The following is a 12699-nucleotide window of genomic DNA, read 5'->3' as shown; positions in this document are numbered from 1 at the left end:
TTCAGACTCTGATCCTGCCCTGTTTTTCTTCAACACTAAGTCCTGTGTGAAATCTGTCTGCTCCCTGCTTTTTATTTTATGTGGGCCCTGCCCTTCTGCTTGTGGGTACCTCTACCTGACTTGTTATTATGCCCTGACTATTTATGTTCCATGCTCCTTTCTGGGTCCCTCCCAGGCCACATAATCCTTGAGGGCAGCCAGGACTGAGTCCTTTGACCACTAAAGCATTTGCTCTCCTCATTGTAATCCGCTGTGAGGTCCTTATGCCTATGCCATCCTTTCCTGTCCCATTCACCATTTCATGTCCATCTACCTGTCATTCACAAAATAATGACAATAAATTTACCTTACCAGATTGTTTTACACATTATTTCATTGAGAATGAACATTACAACCTCAGCTGATGGTTGTAGTGGTAAATGTCACCCTTTTTATAGTACCTCAATGTACCTCAGACTTTGGCATATAGACTTTTTAACATTTGGAATTAGAGGAAGCAACAAATGGATTTATTACCAGTAGACATAGACACACTGATTTTGCTCATAAATCTGGAAAATCCTATACTTAGCCCTACAAATTACATTACGTTAATGCATCTCTTCACATCTATCCGTATACGAGGAAAGCGTTTATTAAGTGCCTGTTATTTAGCAGACACTCCTCAAGGCCCTAGCAATTTCAGTGGCTTTTCTTACAGATGAGTCATTCATTCGTCTCCAGCTCAAACCCATATTCCCTCCCCCAGGAGAGGTGCAGTATGGGAGCCATGACAGTCACAGTGTAAGAAGAGGGCTAGGCTGGGATGTTCCCTCTGTCTCATCCTTCTGTGATCTTCTGGGCTACGAGGTATCAGCTAGGGCTTTCTATTTGGCTGGCTGGCTAGGCTAGGTAGTTCCTAATCAACACTACAACTACTTACAATTCATTCAGAGTGTAGCCACAATTCATTCATTCAATAAATCCAACCAATGAAGACACTGAATCAAGTAAAAGTTTGCAAAAATGACGCTGTAACTCAGAAAAGCTGACTCAACCTCAAAATGTCCACTCTGTTTCTGTGGAGTGTGTAACACTGGAGTATGAAATATTTAAAAAATGATTAGCATTCTAAGTTTACTGCTATGTCAAATAATTCAATTTGTTCCTCATTCAAGGGAGCCGTTTAAATCAGATAATGTGACAGTGTTTTACAAGTGCCAGAAGAAACACCATGGAAAATAATAAACTTCTAACACTGGCCAATGAGAAAAAAAACTACTTTTACACAATTTAGCATTTCATTATCTAGATTTTCTGTTTCAAGGTTGTTTTAAAACAGTGTTCAGTTGCAATATATGGGAAGCTGACCAAAAAAAAAAAAAAATGGCAGAAGTGGCCTGCCAAAATCCAAAATACCCACTAAGTCCTTGTCTATCTGTCTGTCTGTGTTCCGGGGAGATTGATTTAAGCCAGTATTTTCTACCTAGCCTGCACATTTACGTTGGCTAGGTTTTACTGGTAAATATTGGTTTAAAGCAAACACTGAAATCTTTAATCACACTGAAACAGACCCTGCATTATTCTGACGAAGACCCTGCATTAGAAAGGAGGAAACAGAGAAGGAGCAGGCACAGCTGACGGCTACAGACTCCAAGAGTCAACTGGGAAAACCAGAACAAAATTTCTTTGGAAGGAGAAAGGCCAGGAAAACCACTGCTGAGATACAAAATTTTGTTTTTCTTAAAGTCTGGAGCTGTGTTCAGTGAAGTGACGTTGCTTACGGACCAGGGGAACTCAGGGCAGGAACGGAAGCACTGCTAAATAAGGAAGCACTGGCCTAAGGAGAGCCAGCTAGCTGTGACATACCCAGCGTTGGCTTCCTCTGACTCTCAAACTATTCTTGTTTGCTATTGTGTCAAGTGGGGTTGCCATGAAACCTGGGCCCTAATTTTACATCTCGCAAGTTCTGAATCTGTCACAAAGCAACTGTTTGTCTACGCACAGAGGCTGCAAAAGGCATGCTGTTAACCTTTCCCCAATACACAGTCATACAAAACTTCTGTTTGTGCTTGGTTTGTCCGGTCTACATTCGAATCTGGGAGTTCTCATCTAGAATACCATTCCCCCCCACACACACACCCCAACATTTTGAGAGTCCATATTTCCTGCTGGGTGTTCCTTCTTTGCATCTACCACCTCAGAGCCCCACCTCCACCCCCCACAGAGACACAAATCCCAGGTGCTTAGATGTTAGCTGAGGAAGTCTTCAAGAGGACCGACTGTTTAATCTCTAAAATCTATGATTACCTCTGCCTAATGGAAACATTACACACCCCGTGCTGGGGTGGATGATGGGATCTGAGGGCAGGGATGTGGTGGAGATGAATAGCCAGCTCTTACTGAAACTTCTTGACACAAATAGTGGGGGTTTTGGTTGATTGGGTGGCTTGGCTTATTTGAAACAGGGTCTTCCTATGTATTGTTAGCTGGCCTGGGCCTCATTATGTAGATCAGACTGGAACCAACTCACATAGATCTGCCTGCCTCTGCCTCTTAAGTGCTGGGACTCGAGGTATGTCCCCACCATGCCCAGCTTCTTTTTTGTTGTTAAAAAATAGAATTAAATTTCATGACACCCCCCTTACAAGAGAACTCCCAGGAAAACGGTGTCTAAAATGGTTGGCTCAGATGAGATGCTTAGCACCAAGCTTGGGTTCAGATGAGATTCTTACAGTAATTTTGAAAACGCACAAGCCAGTCTGAGAGAAGAGTCACTCACTGGAATTTAGCCCCAGGATGATGCCAAAGGGGTTGTCATGCAATTCGTAAACTGGTACAGTTTTAAGCATCAGCTCTGAATCCAGGCTATACTACAAACTGGATTCCAGCCTGTACTTACTGAACGAATTGTGTAGCCTTTCCGAGCTACAGTTTGTTTGCTCAGTATGAAAGATGGATAATTACTGTTTACTCGGATTGTCACAGATATTAGATGAGTTGATATACACTATTTTTCAAGCTTTGCTTGACTTACGATAGGAAAAACAAGATCTCCTTGGGATTTGCCTAGCACTGAGCCAGGAGAACCTCTGTGATTCCTCTAGGGCAGACGTAGTAACTTGAAAGTCCAGCTCCACTATGTCTGTGACCTTGAAAAAGTTACTGAATTTCCCTATTTCTTGTCTATAAAATAAAATTATCTGTTACATATATATGATAAAATCCAGCTCATCAAATTATGATAAAGATTAAATTGGCTAATGGACATAAAGTACCTAGAAACTGACTGACTGGTGTAAGCTACAGTCCTTATTGCTATTAGCACTACTTTGAAAGTATTTGTGGTGGGATGAATGGAGGCCTTGGAATTTTCTGGTTTTAGCTACAGTCTTAGGCACTGGAACAGTATAGCCCAATAGAAATATAGTGAAAGCCCCACAAGTAATTTAAAAATTCTTAGCAAACTCACGAAAGAAACAAGTATATATTCTTAAAGATTTATTTTAACTTTATGTATGCAAGTGTTTTCCTGGACATACATTTATCTGTCTTATGCATCCCTGGCACTTTCAGAGGTCAAAGTGGGGAATTAGATCCCCTGGAGTTGAAGTTACAGATTGTGAGCCACCCATGTGGGTGCTAGCAAGTGATCCCAGGTATTCTGCAACAATGTCAAGTGCTCTTAAGCACTGAGCCATCTCTCAAGCTTTCAGAAACAATTAATTTTAATAATGTATTTGACTTGTTATATCTAAAATACTATTGTTTCAACCTGTGATAAAATCTAACCAGCTACTGTCTTTAATTTTTTTCATACAAAATAAAATGTTAGATCTGCAACACGTCTCATATCAGACTGGCCACATTTCAGTAACCCAGGATCTACCACTGGCTGCTAGCTCATACTGGATGGCACAGGAATCCCAGATCCTAACCAATATGAGAATACGGACAGACAAATGCAACATCATTCTCAAGTGACCTGCCTAAAGTCTGTGTGCATACTCTTTCCTAGAGCCAAATGAAAGATTTTAGTCAATAATATTTTGTGAGATCAGAAAACTATTGGTTTCCTCTCCACTAACCACCTTGGAACTCAACAAGACACACCCAGCTTCTTTTATCTATTGCCCCTTGACATTTCTTTTCTTCTAAAAATAAAGTCTGGGGCCTGGAAAGATGGTTCAGAGGTTAAGAGCATGTACTACAAGGATTGCAGTTTGGTTCCCATAATGGGAGGCTCACAATCCCTTGTAACCTCAGCTCCATGGAATCACATACCCTCTTCTGGATTCTAAGGATACCAACACACATACAAGTGCACACAAGTGTATAAGTACATGCATGCACGCACACACACACACACACACACATGCAAAATTAAGAGTAAAACAAATCTTTTGAAAAGCAAAAATAAAGCTAATATTAAGATATAAATAGCCTTCACATTCCATAAGGATCACCATGATTCCAGCCTACAGTCTTTCTTAAGCATCTGTCTTTTGCTTCCAATCATAATCTATGGTAACAGTCTACCTTATGTATATCCTTTGCCGTGTTGCATAACTCTTACAACTTGCTACAATCAAGGCAACAATTCCCCTTCTTATAGGTGCATTACATATAGAAAACCAGAAGACTTCGGAGCCAGACAGCCTAGAGTTAAGCTTACTGTTTATGAGATTTGGGGAGAAAGGCTGAAACCCTCCAAGCTTCAATCTCTTTCTTTATGATATAGGGACAACCAGAGCACTCTCCTAAGGTGTGATGAGGATTACAAAGATGACGCATAGACAGTAATCCATAACGGCAAAGCACTAGGCAGCTATAAAGTGGATTAAGAGATTTAGAAAACACGTTCACACACCATTCTTTTTGTTGCACACATTTCAATGGCTCCACATTGCCAGCCAAATAAACACAAATGCGTAATACATTCTCCTGAGCAAGCTCAGTCTGCGACTATATTACCCCTGCAACTTTGTCCAAAGCCAAATGTTCTAGTGAAGGAACACTGGCCTCTCTGCTGCTCCGAATGGGACACAGTGGTGTGGCTCACTTCTAACACCATACCCTACTTCATGTGCTCCCTTACTTGCTTCAATGTTCTTGCTCCAAATCCCACCCATTTTTCACCATCTTCAAATCTATCCCCCACCTTTCTGTCTTGATCCCTGAGCTCTAACTCTGCTCCTTTGCTCACATTATTTTTATGAAGATTAAAAATGACACTTGGGATTCTAGTAACATTTGGTGCATGGAAATTTACAAATTATTTGTTGAACATAACTTTGAGAGAGTTAAAAATCTCCAGGTGATTTAGTAGAAGTCCTGTGGACAGACGGAATGTCCCACAGTTATAAGCTAGCCACTTCTAGAAACCTAGGTAAGAATGCAAAAGAAACTCAGAGCTCATTACTTTTTGTAACATTGAATAAATCACTGAGGAAGAACATGGCTTATTTGTAGATTACTTTTATTATTTTAAAAAAAGGACAAGAAAGAAGAATTATTAATGGTGTGTCTTTGGTACTATTCATTAGCAATGCCCTTCTCCCTTTAGTAATGGATATCCTAATACTTTCATATTTTGGGCATGTCAACAAGTCCACCAATGTACTTTGCTCTTAAGGGTTAATGTCTAGAAGGATGATATAAGCAGAAACATTTGGGTAAACATGGCCAGTTGAGAACAGTGGCATGAATTGTGAGAGTTTAAAGGAAGGGCTTTTAATTCAACCTAGAATGATTAGAAAATCAAGAAGAGATGGCTTCGGGACAAATTGCAAAAGATCAATATGCACTAGCCAGGTGGACAAGGCTGGGAAAGGTGCTGCAGGCAGGTGCAAAAGCTGGAGCCTAGACAACTACACTATCTCTCAGCAGTGAGGCTGAAGGCATCAAGCTTGAAGAGAGTCTTTCAAAGCACTTGCCTATCTGCTCTCTCAGTTTTATGCTTACCAGGTGATCTTATGAATATGATTTGGAGATGAGATAGATGACTAGGAAGGTATTAAAAACCTTTCATAAAATGATTTCTTTATTAAAATGATTTCTATATTAATGCATTAACCTCTGACTTGTCATTAGATTCTTATGTATGGGACTAGTTTTGGATTGAGGGAATCCAGAACATTTTGAGAAAAGTCATGTTTCTGGATCTGAAAATCTGAAGGGATGTTGTATTTTGAACACTAACCAAACACTGCCACATTGCAGGTCAGGAGGTTTGCTCTCTTAGACGTCTCAAATCCACTTATCTCTGTCACCAGTACTGTTCCACAGTGCTAGCCACCACCATCCCTTCCATTAGCAGCTGCAATTAAAAATTGGGGATATTTTGGTTTGTACCAGTTGCTAGAACCAAATATTTGAACTGGGTAATAGACTTTTATTTCTCCCAATTTGGAAGACTGAAGTCCAAGATCAATGTCCCAGCAGGTTTATTATCTAGGAAGAGATATTCTCTGCTTTAATGTAACATCTTATAGCAACAAAGTCCTCTACAGCGTCAACTAATGTGTCCTCCCTCCCCTGTGACACATGAACAGAAGGTCTAGGTTCCTTCAGTCCTTTAGTGAGGTTGACAATTCAGGAGGGCTTTACACATATAACATATTTAAGTCCTAAAGGTCCTACCTCTTAGTTCTACTGCACATAGTTAAGATTCATCATATAAACAGATGCTATTGTTCTTATTGTGTGGGTGAGGAAACCAAATGGGCATACAGACCTCAAGAGATTTTTCCAAGGTTAATTGACAATACGAAATGAGTCTAGACCATAACCCTAGAACAGTATAGCTCCAAGGACCAAGTTATAAACCACTACCAATGATCAAGTTTATTTGGTGTCCTTTAACTTCAGAGGTACATGTTTGTTTGTGTGTTCGTTGATTGGACAAATACAAATGTTCATTAGCAATCAAATGCCCAAGTCAGAGTCACCCCAAGAGCAGACTTGTCAGTCAGGAGAGTGGCTGTAAAGGGTGGGTGGGGAAAGAACCAAGAAGGGCAGAGCTACCAACTGACATAGCAGGGACCTAGCTTTCCTTTCTCTGTGTGCCTTCAAGGAAGACTAATTTTGATGGTGACCTTGTGTTTATAACAGGGCTTGTGGTTTATTAAAAAATAATTCACAGACCTTTGAGGTAGAGAACTGAGATTCTCTCTCTCCATCTCCTCCCTCTACTCCTCTCTCTCTCTCTCTCTCTCTCTCTCTCTCTCTCTCTCTCTCTCTCTCACATTTTATGCTTGGAGTGAACTGTGGAACCAGCCTCAGTTTTCTCATGTGCATCACGGAAACTGCACATCATCATCATTATGCTGTCCCATGGGGTTTATTTTTCAAGGAAAAAATGAGGCATGCAAGAAAAAGTGGCTGGTAAACTGTCAAGTTCTATACACAAAAGCTAGTTGCAATTGGAGATTTGTAACTTGGTGTCTTGAGGAGTTGCTAAAGACAGCGGCATCAAAATGACCTACTTTCTACTGTTATTTCACTTGAGGGCTGTGAAGCTCTTCAGCGAATCCACCCAGGGCGAAGTCCCTGTCATAAGCAATTGCAATATTCCATATTTATAAAGACACATGAACAAAGTCCAGCCTACAGAAAGTCCACCTAGGGCTTATAAACTGTGCCTTTGGAAGAGTTGCATTGCAGAGCATGTAAGTGTTCTCTTGTGGCTGCACTTTTGTTCTCAGAGTGTTCTACTTAAGGTTCAAAACACATGCTTTCCTGAGATGTTGCATTCCAACGTAAGTGAGTTTCATCCGCTATTCATCAAAATTAAGTACACAGCTTGAGGCACCACAGCTTGATAGGAAAAAAAAGATGCTGTTAATTGCAAGGGAGAAAATCATAAAGATGAGTACCAAATAAATAGGACAATAGCACCAACCTATTTAAATGACAAACCTTATCTTCATGTGGATGGAGCTATATTACATACTAACAAATATTTATTACACTGTGGAGAGGAACATGAAAATGAAATAAGCATGCTCATTTTGAGGTACTTAGCATCTTTCAAGGCACCCAGACTAAGGACATCGACAGAGCTAGAAGCTTGAGCATAAAATTAAGGTCATAAGCTGAATGCAAAGACTTTAACAAATGTATACATCTCACTTCTTTGAAACAGTGGAAAAGATGCTGGTAAGGCATCTAAGTTCATACACTTGCCATTAGGAGATTAGCAAGGAGGTTTCTTATCATTCCACACCAAGGAGTTTGATTCCCAAGTAAAGGGAGCTTACTCAGTGTTGTAATTGTCATGACACCCAGCAGCAGGCCTGGCACATAGTAGGCATTCAGTGTACTTCTGATGAATGAATGAATGAATGAATGAATGAATGAATGAATGAATGAGTTAACAAGCAGTTTCATGTTTAATTCTCAGTCTCTGATAGGCCATTGCTACGGTATGTGGTAGGATTTGGTGGAAAGCCAATAAAGAGAATACCAAAAAGGCATTTTCCTGAAGTACGCCAACACAAAAGGGCATTTGTGGTCCCTCTTACCTGTGTTTGTTTCCCTAGAGCCAAACTATTTTTCTACATGATTTAGCTACGAAACATGTCAATATATCCTCAGTAAAGTGAAGACTAAAAAGAAGGAAAAAATGGAGAAAGTTCTCAAGATGCTTTTGGCATGTGTTGTTTGCTTAGTCCTCACAACTGGTTGAAGCCCCCAAATAAGGCGGAAAAAATGGAGATGCTGTAGGGGCAGAGTAATCTTTTGTTTCAGAACACATGGCTTACAAGTGGTTCAGGCAGGATTCAGACGAGGCATAGTCAGTCTCTCATGAGTACTGCTAGTTACTAAGAGCATCCCAGTGTTCTAAATGAAAGCACACTGCTTGACTGACATCATTCAGCTGTGTGAGACCTCCAGAAGCCCCAGTTCAGATGCTTCCTTTTAAGAAATCACATCCTTGTTTTTTATTGGGTGGGGTGGTTATGTTTGCTTTAGACTAGACTTTCTCTAAATGGGACTTTGTTGAAAGAAAACTTACACAAAATGTCAAAAAGAAACAAACCATAAAAGAAGACGAACTTTCCTAAAATGATCAGATTCACGTAGCCAGGGCACAAACATTCTTGAATCCGTTATGGCAGCACAATCCCATAAAAGAAGTCGTTTCTGGTCACCAACATCCCCCCACCTCCAAGATTTTGAATCATAGGTTTGTTTTTTGCTCCTTGCTTTAGCACTTTATGTAAGTTTGATCATATTTTATTCCAGATCTTTTGGTAACTGTTTTTTTTAAACCATATATATGCTTAGAAAATTTACCCTCCATGTCACATGTGATCATTGCTCTAATTGATCTGACCCATAACGATAACTATGAAAACATGAGAAGACAATTCAATTACATGAACCTTACAAGGGAAAATATATTTACATTTCTTTTCTATGTGCCGTATATGGCAAACAGGGAGGGACTTAACAGACGTGTTCCCGATATAAATGAAGCTGTGCTAGAAATGTGCAGCATTTGGATAACATTTAATTTGAAAGGAAGTTTATATTTGAGGTATCCTGTGATGTTTTCACTTCCCAATCATATGTATGTGTTGGGACAGAACACTTACCTCTCTGAACTCCAACTTCCTCATTTGTATCCAGCAGAAAGTCTCAATTTAGAAAGCATCTAGGTTGTTGGGGGGAGCTTCTGTCCCCTCCTCCATGAAGCCAGGGGTAAAAAGATCATACTGAGATTCCTACATTATAGCACCAGATTTTAGGGAGCTGAGGTCTGCTACCAGCCAGGTCACCAACTTCATAAGCGTTCGTATCTATTATGTGTGTTCTGACTGGGAGGAGCTGGCTGTAAGAGAGAACCCAGAGCTTTCTAGTTACCCTTTCCCACCATGACCCTTCTCTGGGTCATCCTTCTAGTCTCACTCCCTCAATACACCTCTCCCACAACACATGTTGCTTCTGGATTAGAATGAAAAGATTGGGGAATTTAGACTACAATCCCAAATAATAGACAAGCTGAAAACTTATAAAAACAGGGGGAAAGGAGGAAGAGCATTGGCTGAACAAAAGAGGGTTATTCAGAAGTCTACACATTTTATGCATTGTGATTTTATTTAATTTATATATATTTGTATGTAACCACCAGTACATAAATGAAAAGGTTTGAACTATGATGTTAATAATGGGGGTCTACTACTGAGACCTGTATCATGTCAAGTTTTCCTCCTCTGCCATTTCCTAATTTTCTATTATGATCCTGCACCCCCTCTGTAATAAGGAGATATTTGTAAAACATATATGATAATTAAAGGCATATTACCTGTTTTTTGTGTACATTCTCCTGTTCTACATTCCCATCAAGAGCAGAGTAATTCACCTGACCTCACTTTACATGTGAAGAAATTCAGTTTCACAGACCTTGGGTAATTGGCCTGAGGTCAACCACTGCAGCAAGATGAATGTGAGCATCATACCAGGCCTTCTGAGGAAGTATTGCACAGCCTCCTTCTGCTAAGAGCTGCGTTAGATGGACCAAAAAGGGAAGAGGAGACTCAGGACTGACAACATTTAGGAAAGCACTTATGCAATTTTAAGGAGAAAAGACCTGGTCAGCTGTTACTTTAAATGCAGCATTTTCAGGCATAAGGCTGCTTCTCAGCTCTAGCTGAATCCTCTTTAGCATTGAGAAAATACAATCCTGCCAGGAATCTGAAAGGTACTATTGTCTCTGATGATTTAACCTCTGACTTCTTCCTTGGCTTGAGCCTTAATAAAAGTCAATCATACCCCCTTGTCTGTCTGTCACACAGAGGTGTTGCAAGGACTAATGAACACTGTGGAGCTCCATTGAGAAAAGAGCTATTTGAATACAATATATCATTACAAGATTAATATTAATTATAACTTTTATCCATTCATCAAATACAATGCCTGCCTTCCAATTGAAGGAAGGAAAGCTTCCTCAGCCACTCTTGCAGGAATGATAAGAAAGAAGGTGGGCTTTCCCCGTGCCTTCTCTTTGAATGCTAGGCTTTATGATACCTCCATTCATGCTTGCATTCCCTGTTCTTAGCCACGCTTCCCAGACTTGCTTCTGTAGTGATGGCATTACTTCTTTCAGGACCATCTTATGCATGACAGGAACAGAGACAGCTTGGTAGAAATATAACCTGTGTAGTTTCATAGAGCCCTGTGCACAGAAGAGCCCATATTTGCTGCCTCAAAGCTCATAGTTCATCTTGGAACTTGTGTTTTGCAAATGAATTTGGCTATTGGCCTGTCCCTTACTCTTTGCAGTGCTGAGAATTAAATATGGAGCCATGTCATTAACCAAGCATGCTATCGCTGAGTTACAGCCCCAGCCCTATTTGCTTACCCACTCTCTTCCTCTGATCCCTGGCATCCCAGAAACCATCCAACATCTTTCTTCCTCTTATCACCTATGACTACTGCTTCCCACCGTCTCCAACAGAGGCTAGACACAGGCACAAGAAAGATCTGAGTTGAGTGAGTGTGCTGTGCAAAGTCTTATGGTTGGGTACAGTTAAGAGCTATCCTTGCTTTGGGTAGACAAGGGTATGATATGGCAAACAGAGCCAGTGTCTCCATATGACAAATTTGTTTATCACTGTTCTAGTAGGCCTCCTATTGCTATGATAAAGGCTGTGAACAAAAGCTACTTGGGGAGGTAAGGGTTTATTTGGCTTCAAGTGATCACAGTCCATCACTGAGGGACTCTAAGACAAGAATTCAAGCATGGCAGGAACCTGGATGCTCTCCTCAAGCAGAGCATAATAAAATACTGCTGACAACCTTGTTCCCCACGGTTCTCTCAGCTTTCTTTTTAGGACCACCTACCATAACTGGGTGGGACCTACAACATCAATCATTAATCAAGAAAATACCCACACAGACTTGCCTACTGGCAATCTGATGGATGCATTTTCTCAATGAAGGCTCCTTCTTTCCAAATGACTAGTTTGTGTCAACCAGCATAACTTTTGACCTTAGTACCCAGCAGGTCCCAGGAAAGGGATAGCAGTACCCTTAGGACTCTATCTGTAAACCAAAGAGTCCTGTACTATGGGAAAATGTTTGCCTTGCCTTTCCCAGGTCAGGCATAGCACAACAACCTGCTGTAGGACTGGTTGCCAGTAGCTAGTGAGCTGTGTGCAGTCCTTTGGTCATAGGAAGCATCATCTCAAGTCTCTTAAAGGGTCTGTCCTCCCTTCTGGTATTTCTATGCCTGAAAGAACATGTCATTATGTGACACTCACCAAGCCATTTGCTAATTGAGTCAAAGGTATCAAAATAATTCAAAATGTTAGCAATGACGAAAGTAAGATGCAAGAACGTAGGCACTCTATGATCTTTGAAACTTTTCTGTTCATCTCAAAGTATTTTAAAAAAAGAACTTCAGGGTGAGAGGCCAGAGAATGCAGAAGGAAGGAAAACACCATGCTCTACCCCTTTGCTTCGTTTTAATCCAAAAGCCTTACACTTCCGTTTTGCCTCAAGCACTGCAAAATGTGTTGCAGATCTTTACTGAAAACACTCTTGCTGAAAGTACAGTTCTGCTCTCTTCCTCTTCTTCCTCCCACCATTGTCCTCCATGCTGGGACTTTGGGTTTCTTTGTTTGCCAGTACTAATTGCTGCTCCTTCCTGCTCACCTCCGTGCTCAGCACTGGCCTCTTTAATGAGCACTATCTCCCATCCTCTCATCTTTT

General features: G+C 40.7%; 1 protein-coding gene across 2 annotated transcripts in view; it reads left to right on the top strand.

Moving 5' to 3' along the window:
* The window catches only part of Pde4b (phosphodiesterase 4B), a 428051-nt gene that overhangs the window by 375419 nt on the left and 39933 nt on the right, over window positions 1–12699 (top strand). The window lies entirely within an intron of this gene.

This window comes from Grammomys surdaster, unplaced genomic scaffold (genome assembly GCF_004785775.1).
Source record: "Grammomys surdaster isolate TR1022 unplaced genomic scaffold, NIH_TR_1.0 100, whole genome shotgun sequence".
Taxonomy (NCBI): domain Eukaryota; kingdom Metazoa; phylum Chordata; class Mammalia; order Rodentia; family Muridae; genus Grammomys; species Grammomys surdaster.
Note: the sequence above shows the minus strand (reverse complement) of the source record. Positions and strands in the feature narration are given on the sequence as shown.